The sequence below is a fragment of the Lissotriton vulgaris genome, chromosome 5, assembly GCF_964263255.1.
Source record: "Lissotriton vulgaris chromosome 5, aLisVul1.2, whole genome shotgun sequence".
NCBI lineage: Eukaryota > Metazoa > Chordata > Amphibia > Caudata > Salamandridae > Lissotriton > Lissotriton vulgaris.
In genome coordinates, this window is record NC_141693.1 from 582,832,777 (window position 1) to 582,845,782 (window position 13,006).

A 13,006-nucleotide genomic window follows, 5' to 3' on the forward strand; every position below is an offset into this window, starting at 1 on the left:
GTGAATACCATTGCCAACTAGAGAACCCCAGATCTAACAAAACCCAATTGCTGAACCAGTGTTTGGCCACTGCGATTTTGTTGTACGGGGCTGCTGGAATTAATAACTATGATGTCTTCATATTCTAAAGATATGTTTCATATTTATTTTGTAACTAACATTGTATTACACTAAAAAAGTGCAGCCTGATATAAAAGCATTTTTTTAACAAACACATTATTTTAAAAATGATGTACTTTTTAATCCGTTGTCAGTATCTATTTATTCATTAGTATTCTTTGAGTATTTATTTAATAATAATTGTCTGGACTTGCCCTGGACGTTGGTTTGGGCCTTTTTCTGTACAGTTGAACTGTGTGTAATTGGATTTATGTTAGTGAAATAAATGTGGTTCTCCACAACCAAAAAAGTATAGTGGACTAATGAACATTGCGGCCCGCTAGGAAGCCGGTCGGGATTTGGTCTTCACGGATCGGAAAATCTCACCCCTGGGACAAATAATTAATGTGCTACTTGCTGCTTTTGCTGGCTCTTCTTCCAATTTGAAACCAGGACATGAACACACCGGTTTGAGATGTGCTAAGTGTAATGAACACTAGCAACTAATGTTTTACAAACAAAATCGGAAGATAAGGAATAACACGCTGCAGTGGTGTGACAATAAAGAACATTGACTTCCCTGGAGATCCTTTTTTTTCCTTAATCATTAAATAATTTTGATAAGGATAATGCAACTTAAGTATACTCTGAATGGAGAGCCACTATGTAATAATGACATATAACCATATAACTGGATGAAGCTGGGAAAACTGATGAGACCACAGCTTGACCTTCGTTATAGAAGAAAAAACAACATTACACTGATAGTGGTGAGTGTTCTTCGTGGTATGTTTGTAACCCCCACAGGCCTCATGTTGGTCTGTTTGTTGCTTTTACTAGATGTATGCATGGTTTGAATGAGTTAGAATGTTTTTAATTGTCTGAAACTACGGATCTAGTAAGAAAGAAACTTAGTTGACATATTAGAAATAGCTTATGAATGTGCCCCTTGTGATTGTGAAAGTAGTTTAAATTGAATTCATCTATGGTGCATGAAACAACTGTTTCTATGTTGTCTGTTGAATTCAAACATCATTCAGGGCATGGATGGCATTGGATTTAATTGCAAAATGTTGTTGTTGGGGTGGTATTTCAGTTTTTTGGTGTGTGTTAAATAAATACGCCTTTTTTTTAGGCAGTAGGTAACCCTGGGCTTTCAGCTCGCGGACTTCTGCAACTTCGCACTGCACGACAACTCGGACTTACACTTTTTTTCTTCTTCGCGTGCTCAATATGCGTTGCCGCACTCGCTGTAATGACTATTCGTGAAGATCGCAATGTCGAACAGTCAGAATTTGCAATCTGGCGAAGAACATCTCTTTAGCAGCATATAACCTTCACGTAAATGATGATTTCGGTCATTTTGCTCAAAAAACTCCTCAAGTTGTCATTTGGCTGTAGTTTTTGGAGCAAGTAGTAATTTTTCTGTTTTTACAATTTTTTTAAACAGGAATGGAGTTTCCCACAGACTCCAACTTCCTGTTCTTTTCCTTTGTCTTCCCTCTCTTGTTAATGTGGGTGGCCTGGCCATGTGGGTGGCGGTCTTTTTGTTAAACCAGGCAGTGTACTTGTGCCATAGGCCTGCATTGTCTGTCTTCTCTTCCTTTTCTTGTTGTTGTGGGTGGCCTGACCATGTGGTGGTGGCCATTTTGTGGGACCAGCCACTGTGCTTTTGCCATAGGCCTCCAAGCTTGTAGCCTAGTCTGCCAGTAGGCCCAGAGGTACTCATCATAGGTGCATGAAAAAACTGTTTATTTGTTGTCTGTTGAATTTAAACATCATTTAGGGCATGGATGGCATTGGATTGAATTGCAAAATGTGGTTTTTGTGGGGCTTCACTTTTTTGGTGTGTGTTAGGCCTTTTTTCAGTCAGTAGGCCCAGAGATCCTCATGGGTACATGAAACAACAGTTTCTGTGGTGTTTCTTTAATTTAAACATTATTTATGGCATGGATGGCATTGGATTGAATTGCAAAATGTGGTTTTTGGGTGTAAATAACTTTGTGGGTGTGTTAAATAAATGTCTTTGTTGCATGTGTATGTGTTGTTGTTGTGGTTGTTGTGTAACTTTCAAACGTTTTTAGCCATGTGGATTTTTATTTTTGCATTAACGCTGTGTTGTTTAACAGGCATCCTTTGTTTGGCCATTTAGGCCTGCTAAAGTTCATTGTTTTGTGGGCCTTGTGCCTGTGATAAGTGACCATGTGGCTGGGGGGCATTTTGTGGTGGTAGTTAGTAGTGTGCTGTGTTTACCACATAGGGCTGCGTATCTTTCCATTGTTCCTCTTGGGTTACTGCTTCCATCCCTATTGACAGCTGCAGGTCCCTGATGCTCCATCCATCCCACATGATGCCAAATTAAGGCCAAACAGGTTCCAGTAAATTTGTATTTATGTTTTTGTTCTTTGCTATTCTTATTCTTCCTGAGTTTACACAGTACACTAGTAGTCATTTAAGCACAACAAATTCCACGTTTGACTGATGTTCTTCTGGCTTTTTTGCTTTTAGGTGCAAAAAAGACTGAGGAGGAGGTGTCTATCATCATCGCCCATTGTACTGCCAGACAGACGTCCTGCTGTTGTGTATGACGTGACGTGTGACCTGACTAGACATCTCTGCAACATGTGCAACTGAGGGCCCCTGACATCGGAAAAAGATGGGCCCCAAGAAATCAGGTACCAGGTCCTCCAAGACCAAGAAAGTTGCTGAGAAGAAGGGACAGAGAAGGAAGTGACACCTAAGTCTGGTGTTCCGCCCCAACCCTTTTTTGGGAAAACAAAAATTACACCTGCAGCAGAGGTGTCCGGGGGACAAGCTGGAGGCAGCACCTCTGCATCAGTGGGCCCAACCCTCCAACCCAGGCCCAAGCACATGAGTGTGGAAGAGGTAACCAGCTTCCTGATGCTGAGCCTGAGATAAACTTATCGCTATCTCAAAGTAGTATCCAATCAACACAGGAGGAAACTCAGCAGATACGTGGTCACCAATAGCCACAACCACCACCCACAATAGTAGTTGTTCCTCCCGAAGTAGGGGCAGTTCAGAAAATCAAGCCTCATGCAGAGGAAGAAGAAGAAGAAGCCACTCATTGAGAAGATCCATTGTCTTCCACATCCCTAGCAAGGAAAAGGAGGATTAGTCCATTGAGTTCTTTGCCAAGCATCCCTTCTGATGATCTAGATGCCACTTTGGAGCCACAACCTGAGCCTGAGAGGGAGAAACGTCCCAAGACCAGACTAGGGAAAAGGAAGGTTTCAGAAAACCTTACACTTATGGAGGTCGATGTACAACAGCAGCATGATGATGAGCCAGTCATCATGGACATTACTCCAGCCCTAGAAATATGTATTCTGTTTGGAGACCAATGGTCTAATAAACATACTTTTACTACTACTACTCCAGCCCTAGTGCTGACCGGCATTACCACATCCCAAATTGCTGTGAGGGATTTGGCACGGATAACACCAACACAGATAACACCAACACCACTTACAGCTTCCATATTTTCTTTAGCAAAGGCTCAGCAGTGACCTAAATCCATCACAACCTCCACCTCAGTAGAAGTAGATAGTGGTACTCGTACTGCACAGAGTCAAATTCAACACACACCCTCCAGTTAATCCGGCATTGGGAGTAGCACCTCCAGCAGAAGACAAAAGTTTATCTCCCTAGTTTGGGACTTTTTTACGGTTAGCGAAAAGGAGAACATTGCTATATGCTCCATTTGTAATACCTCTGTTAGTCGGGTTAGGCTTGGTACAAACAATGGTACCGGGGGTAAAATAACCCATCTGAAAAAACACCACTTGATCGATTGGGTGGACCAGCTTCGAAGCATAAAAACTGCAACCATTGCTGTTGGTGGGGATAAATGAGTAGAAGACCCAATCATGGTGGGGAGGAAGAAGGGGCAGACATTCTCTCTGGTAGCGGTACACAAAGTAGCCCTGTCCCCAGCAGTGCAGTGGTACCGCACACATCCTCAGCAACATCTCAGTGGCACAAGAGTAAGAGTCAGCCTAAGACACCAAGGAGTACGGGAATGAAAAAAAGTGTGCCTAACAGAAAGGAAAGCCATGCAGCCTACCGTTATCAGCATGTTACTAGGGCGGAGGGGCAGTACGAACGCAACCCCCCAATAGCGCATTTGTACAATGTGAAGCTGGCTAAAATGTTAGTACTGGACCTTCTCCCTTTTTCTTTTATTAAAGGGGTGGGTTTTCTAAAATTTGTGACAGCCATCTGCCCAAGTTGGCAGTTTCCCAGCCACTACTATCTTTTCCAGCACTACATCACTGTGAGAAGTTGGCCTGGTATGCTGTGTTTCCAATTCTGGAACCACTTTGTATCAGTCCAAGCAATCCCTTATGGTGTCTGGTTGTAAGTCAACCTTGTTAGACAAGCTATCCTAGGGGTAGCATGGACTAAGCAGCCTTAAAGGCTTAACTTAAGAGGTCGTGTTAAGCGAGCTGTTTTACCACATACAATCCTGTAATATCAAATGAAAGGACACCACACAAGTATATATTATAAAAATATATGTGTTTATTTCTAAATTAATCCCCAGTACTCTTTATGAGCAAAGGGGCACAGGTGTTAAATCAAAAGCACAGTATAACATACAAAGTTGCACAATTATGGATGAGGGCGGGTGGCCCCTCAAACCATATATTAAAAAAGTGGTATAAGAGATACCAATCGAACAGTGGTTAGGCCAAGGGCCTAGAGAATCGCTGGGAGCAGTCAGGACTAGCAATGCTGAAGTCGGGAGAAGCCCGCGGGATTCGGGTGCAGCACTTAAAGTGCGGCTTGCACCAATGTAAAGTCAATGGTGCGTAAAAGTTACACAAAGTTAGTTAAAGGACACTTCCGCTGAACCTAGAGGACCAAAACTTAAGACACAGACCCTAGAGGTGTGTACCAACGTGGGCACACCGGCGTTGGAATGTTACCTCACCCACAGGAAGTGGGTGCACAGGGTCGAAGTGGCGTCGGGTTTTGACACACAGGTTCTTGGCACTTGAAGCTGAAGATGCTGCAGGCGATGTGAAGGAGAAGTGTCCGGTGGATCCAAGGGTGGATCTGAAGTGGTGAAGACCTGAAAGCAGAGGGGACAATGTTCAAAGTCACTGACCAGTGACCACCGTGGAACCAGATTGGAACCAGGCAAAGTCGGGTGCAAACAGGTGATGAGGTGCTGCTTCTCTCTGCAGCCACGTGGACACGAAGAGGTCAAGGACGTCCAGGAGTCGATCACGAGCTGTCCCACAAAGGTTCTAGCTGATGGCGGTGTCGGAAAATCGATTGAAGCAAACAAGGCTTGGCTAATGCAAGTCACGCAGAAAGTGAAAAAGGCTTATTACTCAGACCAGCAAGGTTAGAGCGGGTACTCCTTTCTACAGGAGCGAGGGCAGGCCAAGAGCAACTAGACCCACAGTGTAAATTGTAGGTTTTGTTGCCAAGATGGCCGCTGACCACGTGACAAGTGGCCGGGATGGCGAGTCGAGTGGCACAAAGCAAAAGGGCCCCACGCAGATCGTGGAGATGCTGGAGGGCTGATCTTTGGAGCAAATGCTGCTCGTTGTGGGGCTTCTCAAACTCTAAAGCACAGAGTCGAGGGTGCCTTGGGTGCTGAGCAGTCAGCGTCTTGGGGGTCTTTCAAGATGTCCAGTCCCACGTCTCTCGGTGCCTCCACGGGTTCCTTCTTTGCAGGGACTGTGGATCAGGGTGTGAAAAGTCTGGGAGGCTGGGTCTTGTCAGGCTCTGCACTCAGGCTCTAGCGGGAGGCGGCGGCAAAGCAGACGTCGAGGTGCTGGGTGGTGCCTGTGTTCACAGGGTGGCCCCTCCTAGGCCACAAGGGAGATGCTCTTCACTCTTCTATCATCAGAATGTCGAAGTCCAGTCGTCTTCTTAGTTTAAAGGTGATTTCAGGATGATCTGAGTTGCATTGGCACTGCCCCCACTCTTATTCCAATTTGAGGGGTGGATCTCCTGCTAGGTCCCTCCCTATGGGTGGGACCAGGAAAGGGGGCAGTTACACCCCCTTTCCTTTGTCCAGGTCACACTGGAGCTGGGGCTGGGATGCCCCAGAACTGGTTTGACCGGATTATGCAAGGGGAAGCCTTGTGCTCCCCAGGCACTGTCTGGTTTCTTTCAAACCTCCCTGCTACAATCCACTATCTCCTGTCTGGGGTGGTGTGACACCTCCCTGCGACAGGAAAGCCTTTGTCCAGGCCTCCTCTGCTGACTTTCGGTCAGCAGCAGGAGGTCAGACATGTGTCTGTGGCAGAAGCATCCATTTTGTGGATCTGAGGCTCTTTTAAAAATCCACCGCGTTTTAGCAAAAGTAACACGTCCTCCCCTCTAGAGGGGTGGAATGCTACCCCCGTCGCCAGGACTGGCGAGGGGGTAGTATTCCAATTCGCATGACACCTTACACGACATGTTTTGATAAAGCCAAACCAAAGTTAACATATAACCGCGAGGATTATAATGCACTTAATAGTATATGGTTTGGCATTATCCCGGAACAGCTAAGGGAATTGGTCCCGACAGCTGCAGACAGGCTCAGCTCATGCTAGAGCACCATCTCACATTAAACCACGCACTCTGCCTTCAGGATTGTTAAGGCCTGCCATAGGAGTGGCTCACAGGTCTATATGTGTCCAGATAGGTTTAGATATAGGCATACTATATCTAAGCAAGGGGTGATTACACCACCTTGCCCCAGCTGAGTGATCAGCCAGTTGTGTCAATTTTAGATAGCCAGCCAGGGGTGGCAAAAGATATGCTGCAGCCCCTGGTAGGCCTTGGAGGCACCTATGCCCTGGGCACCTATAGTGCTCTGTACATGGGCTGATAAGGTGACCCAAGCCAATCTAGTTATGCACCTAGGGTACATGGAATCCATTTTACAGAGAGAGCAGATAGCCTGGGGCCCTGATTAGCAGGGAACCAGGCCAACTAAGTCGAAAACCAGCTAAACACAAGGCAAAAAATCTGGGGTAACCATAGTCAGGTAGCCACCTTCCTACAATCACGATTAAGCATGGGCTGAAAATCCGTTCCGCTCGCGGATTTTGTGGATTTTTGGTAAATTCGCAATCCGCGAACGCTCGCGAATTTACAGAAAATCCGCAAATTCGCACGCAGCGGATTTTTTTTTCTTGGTGATTCAATTTTGCGGCGTGCGGCGTTCACATACCGTCATTCAGCATTTGCCGAGTTGTTTTTCTTGATATTTTGCGAGTGCTGCGCCATTTTGGATCTTGCTGCGGGATCCCGCGGGAGTTTAGCGACGCATCGCGAGAGTTCGCAATTGCGAACATGTAGGTGTGGCGGGCATCAACAATCTCGCACTCGCGAAATTACAAAATTTGCAATTCTGCACAAGAAATCCACTAGCAAGCAGCATAGACCTTCTGAAAATGATGATTTTTATCAGAATAACTCCTCAGGTTGACATTTGCCTGCACTTTTTTGGATTTGAGGCCATTTGACTTTCTTTGGATCACTTTTGGATTAAAAATCAACTTTCACAAAGAAGTTTGTTTGGGGCATGACAGTTGCTGTTCTGCATAAAAACGAGTGTTGAAAAACTGAAAGCACTCTGCAGGTGCAAAAGTTCAAACTCATCATTAGTAATAGTAACCATTCCCTGTAGTACTTCCTGAGGGGACCCTCCAGAGTTCAGTTGCCTATGTTTGTTTGGGGCATTACAGTTGCTGTTCTGCAGAAAAACGAAATTTTGCAAACCTGAAAGCACTCAGCAGGTGCAAAAGTTCAAACTCATCATTAGTAATAGTAACCATTCCCTGTAGTGCTTCCTGACTGGGGCCCCTCCAGAGTTCAGTTGCTAGTTGCAACAATTGTATGACCCTGCTCTGACCCTCACAGCAGGCTCATAGAATAGCTACAAGTAGGCCACAAAGGTCCTGGAAAAAAAATTGCACTGCAACAGAAAGTAAATTACAGATAAGGAAGCAGGTGCCAGACTGGAATTTTAAAACAGTGACACATTAATAAATCAACCCCAAATTAATTCATGTCAGTTGAAGCAGGGCAGGTGTGCTTGCTTCCCCCCCCCATAATGTACAGTGATGATGAACTAGAGGGTGGCATTGATGTACCAGAGGGTGGCATGGATGCAACAGAGGGTGGCAGTGGTGAAACAGAGGGTGCTGGGAACCTGTGATGATGAACCAGATGTAGAAACAACATAGTCGCAACCGTTGCGAGCCGACAAGTAAGTTCGCAATTGCGAACTGGTACACAACCCTCGCTAACTGGCAGGAACCCTTGCGAACACAAAAAAAAAAATCCGCAAATTCGCGGATTTTGCGGATTGTGAGTTTGCAAATGCGCAAATTTGCGAACGCCAGATTCGCAAAATTCGCCCATGCTTAATCACGATGTGCTGGAATTGCTTGGAAAAGCCTTGAAGCAGAGTTCTGTTCAGAGTATCCACCTGCCAACAGACATGTGGACCAGTTGCCAAGCCACTGATTACATGTGCATCACTGCACACTGGATCTCTTTTGTGGTGGTTAGAGAACAGATATCTGCTGGTGTTGACGCTGCGAGATTTTTCATGCCATTTGCAAACATGCAACTGTAGGCATGTTTGCCATGGAGAAATTTCATACTGCTGCAAATATTTTGGATGAGTTTAACAGCAAGGTCTTTAAGTGGCTCCGCCAAGAGGGCTTAACATTGGTTTTGTTGCCACGGACAAAGGCAATAATGTAGTTAGGGCCATGAAAGATGGAAGCTATTTTAAGGGTCCCGTATTTGGCACACTGCATTAACATTGTTGTTCAAGACTTTCTGAAAAATTAATACAAAGTCAGCAACTTACTGGCCACCTGTAGAAGCATAGGCACACATTTCAGCCATTCTTTTAAAGTCCAGAAGCAGCTGAGGGTCATTCAAAGTGAGCATAAAATGCCAGTCAAAGCACTCATCAAGGAAGTGCCAACATGTTGGAACTCAACTTATTACATGCTCGATCGTCTGTTTGAGCAGTACATACCGCTCAATGCTTATGTCATGCAAAGATTAGGGGATCCTACTGTGGGAGGCATGACAGTTGAGATGGGCCAACGGAACCTCGTTAAATGCCTGATAGAGATGCTACTTCCTTTTGAGGTCTTCACACGTGAAGTCAGCAGGAAGGAATGTACTATGGTCCAAGCTATCCCATTGTTGCACATGCTAGAGCAACAGCTGAAGGAGATATCTAAAACGTATGCAGGTGTAGATGACAAACAAGATGCATATTATTTGGCAGACACCTTACCCATTCGCTTTTCTGAAAATACCTGGATTCAAAATAACATTTTGTCACATCCACATTACATTACTGCCACAATTTTGAATCCACGGTACAAAGTATTTCTGAACAGTAAGGCAGTAATTCCTTTTTCAGAAGTGGATGTTTCCAAGTACAACATTTTGATAGCTGAGTAAGCCATTGACTTTGAAAATGAACTGCTAGTAATTAGAGGCCCCTGTCAGACTCCACGCTGCAGGATCCGATCGTTGCACATATGACTCCACCTCCCTATCTCACCAACACGCCAGTACTTATAACACAGCGAGTTCGAGTGATAGAGCGAGGGAATAAAGAAGAAAACAAAACAAGGAGGGGACGGAAGGGGACTGCAGGGAAGGGATGGCTGAAAGACAAAAACAACAGGCACACAGGTTATAAATGCTCGCAGGGAATTCCTACTCTCATTTGCCTTCTCACTACTGGTAAAAAGAGTTTCACCTTTCCTGAAGCAATGCGCTCCACCTTTCCCCTGTGTTTTCTGATATGAATAACTGCAATGATAGTCCCTATGGAACAAAAAACACCAGTTACTCACAGTTACTCCCAAGACCATGTAGTTAAAGCTCTCTAGTATTTTTGCACATACCCTGCCTTGTGTGTTTCAGTGCTCAAAGAAAACAAGTGTCAATATCCAATAATAAAACGTGAATCCAAAACCAAGTCTGTCTCTCAAACGCTAATTCCTTCCTTCAGGAATGTCCAGACAATAATCCTTAAGTGAAACGGTAAGTCGTAGCGTTCTACCACTGACTTCCGCTCTCAATTGTAATAGCACAACTCCTTGGATAACAAAGCTCCAAACACGGCAAGGTGTAGGCTTACCCCACTGCCCTCCGCTTTGGCAATTGCACGTACAAACACTAGTGTTTCTCTTCGTAACGGCAGCGAGCAGGAAGTTGTCTCCCACTACACCCCGCTCTCACTTTAATCTCCAAACACGCTTCTCCGTGCACCAATGTCCCCGTAGGAAAGTCTGCACTACTGTTCAAGCTACGCGTTATGATATCACGCGCCGCTCGTTAACTCACAGTTATGATGCCGCTTTCTGGCTTCTCGCTGTCCGTTCTCCATTCGTATCGAAATGCTCTCCTTCCTCGTCTCCGGTAAGGAACAGAACACTGGATCGCCAAGGAAACCAAAATAATAAACAAGTTGCGCGTCCTAAGCGCTACTCGACCAAGACTCGAGTAAACCAAATCCCAGGCGTTTTTCCTGCTCCTCTTGCACAGGACACGATAAAGAAAGGGAAAACAAACTCTCTCTGACTCACAGAAGAGACAGCACAGCACCCCACTGATGTAGTTCCAATGCACTGTGGTTACAAAATCACGAACAAAGTGGTGATAGTCCGCCCTGCCTTTATAGTGCCACGCCCCCTTCTAGGGCTTCTGGGAGTTGTAGTTTAAAGGTTAGGTAGGCGCGTTTGGTGGATCCTGACAGTATGTCCCCGTCCCTAGCGCCTTCTAGGGCCAGGTTTAGCAGGGAACCTCCTGTGGAAAGAACACACCGCCGCAGGAGCATGCACATCTGAGCTAAGCTCCCAGGAATCATCTTCCACGGTATACCCCTTCCAAGACACCAAGTATTTCAGACTACCTCTGCACCACTTGGAGTCCCTTATGCTCCTCACCTCATACTCCATACCCCCATCACATAACACCGGAGGAGGTGCAGCTCTGCGCGATGTAAGCGCAGGTTTCAGCAATTGAACATGGAACACAGGGTGTATGCGCATTGATCCTGGCAGTTTCAACTTATAAGTTACGGGATTCACCTGTTTCACAATGGGGTATGGGCCTATGTATCTTGGATGAAACACACTACGCAACTTAAACTTGATGTTCTTCGTTGACAGCTACACCTTATCACCCACCACATACTGACGACTCTCCCTCCGGTGGCGGTCCCCCCACCTTTTGTAAACCTCCTTTGCCCTGTTCAAATGAACCTGCACTCCCCTGTGTACCCTCCTCAACATCAAAACCCTTTCTTTTACCGAAGGCTGGTCACCGAGCTCAGCGGGTATGTCAACCGGCAAGGTATTAGCATCAAAACCAAAATTAGCTTTGAAGGGTGACATCCCCGTCGAGCAATGCCATGCGTTATTATAGGCCAGTTCCGCCATCCACAAAAGATCCACCCAAGACTCATGAGCCTCTTTCGAAAAGCATCTTAAGTATTTCTTTAACGTTTGGTTCAGACGTTCTGTCTGTGGGTGGAAACTGGTGGACAGATTGGACTCTATATTCAGGGCACGACACCACATGCGCCAGAAACGCGCAATGAACTGCGGTCCTCTGTCTGACACAATAACCTTGGGGATACCGTGCAACCTGACCACATTGCTGGCTAACAGTTGTGCAGTCTGGCTGGCATTCGGAAGGTTCTTACAAGGGATGAAGTGTCCCATTTTAGTGAGGCTGTCTACCACTACCAATACTGCTGAATAACCTTTATCCATCGGAAGACCCGATACAAAATCCAGACTAATATGTTGCCAGGGTTTACTGGGGGTAGGCATGGGTACTAGTTTGCCGGCTTTCTTGGTGGTTATTCCCTTGGCTCTAGCACAAACATCACAACGAGCCACCCACTCCGAAACATCCTTATTCAGGGTAGCCCACCAAAAATGCCTTTTGACTGTATCGAGGGTTTTACGTATACCAGGATGTCCCACCAGTTCCCCCTCATGACACCAGCAAAAAGCCTTCTTCTGCAAGGGAATCGAGGGCAAAAACAACTTCCCCTGAAACAACGGCAAACCTTCTCTCACCTTGCAATCCAATCTGCCATGAGCCCATGACCCCCATCCACCCGGACACTGATGTTTTCTCACCTCATCCAAAAAGCTCTCAGCTCTCACCACACACAGAACCTTCCCTGTAGGGATGATCGCCTGTTTCTCTTCCACACATTCCACCGGCATGGTCTGTCTAGATAAGGCATCGGCCTTCCTATTCTCAGACCCCGGGTGAAAAGTGACCACAAAGTTGTACTCTGCGAAGAAGAGTGTCCGTCTCATCTGCCTAGCTGTCAGATGTCTAGCAAAAGACATAAACTGCAGATTCCTATGGTCAGTGTACACTGTGATGGTATGTAAGGCCCCCCATAGGTATTGTCTCCATTCATGAAATGCTCTCTTTATTGAAAGCAATTCCTTTTCTGCTATTGTATAATTGAGCTCAGCTGAACTCAATTTCTTTGACAGGAAGGCCACTGGGTGCAACTGCCCTGTACTTACATCCCTCTGCGACAATACCGCCCCGATTGCTTCGTCCGAAGCATCTGCCTCTACCACAAAAGGATGTTCTAAATTGGGATGTGCCAGCACTGGGGCAGTAATAAAAGAAGATTTAAGAGTCTGGAAAGCCTCCCCTGCAGCAGAGGTCCACTCGAACGGCACTCCTTTTCTCAGAAGTTTTGTAATGGGCACCGCCAATAATGAGAAATGCAAAATGAAGCGCCGATAGTAGTTCGCGAAGCCCAGGAAACTCTGGACTTCCCTCACGTTCTTCGGTACTGGCCAATCTCGCACTGCCTCCACCTTGCGCTCGGACATCTGTAACCCCAAAG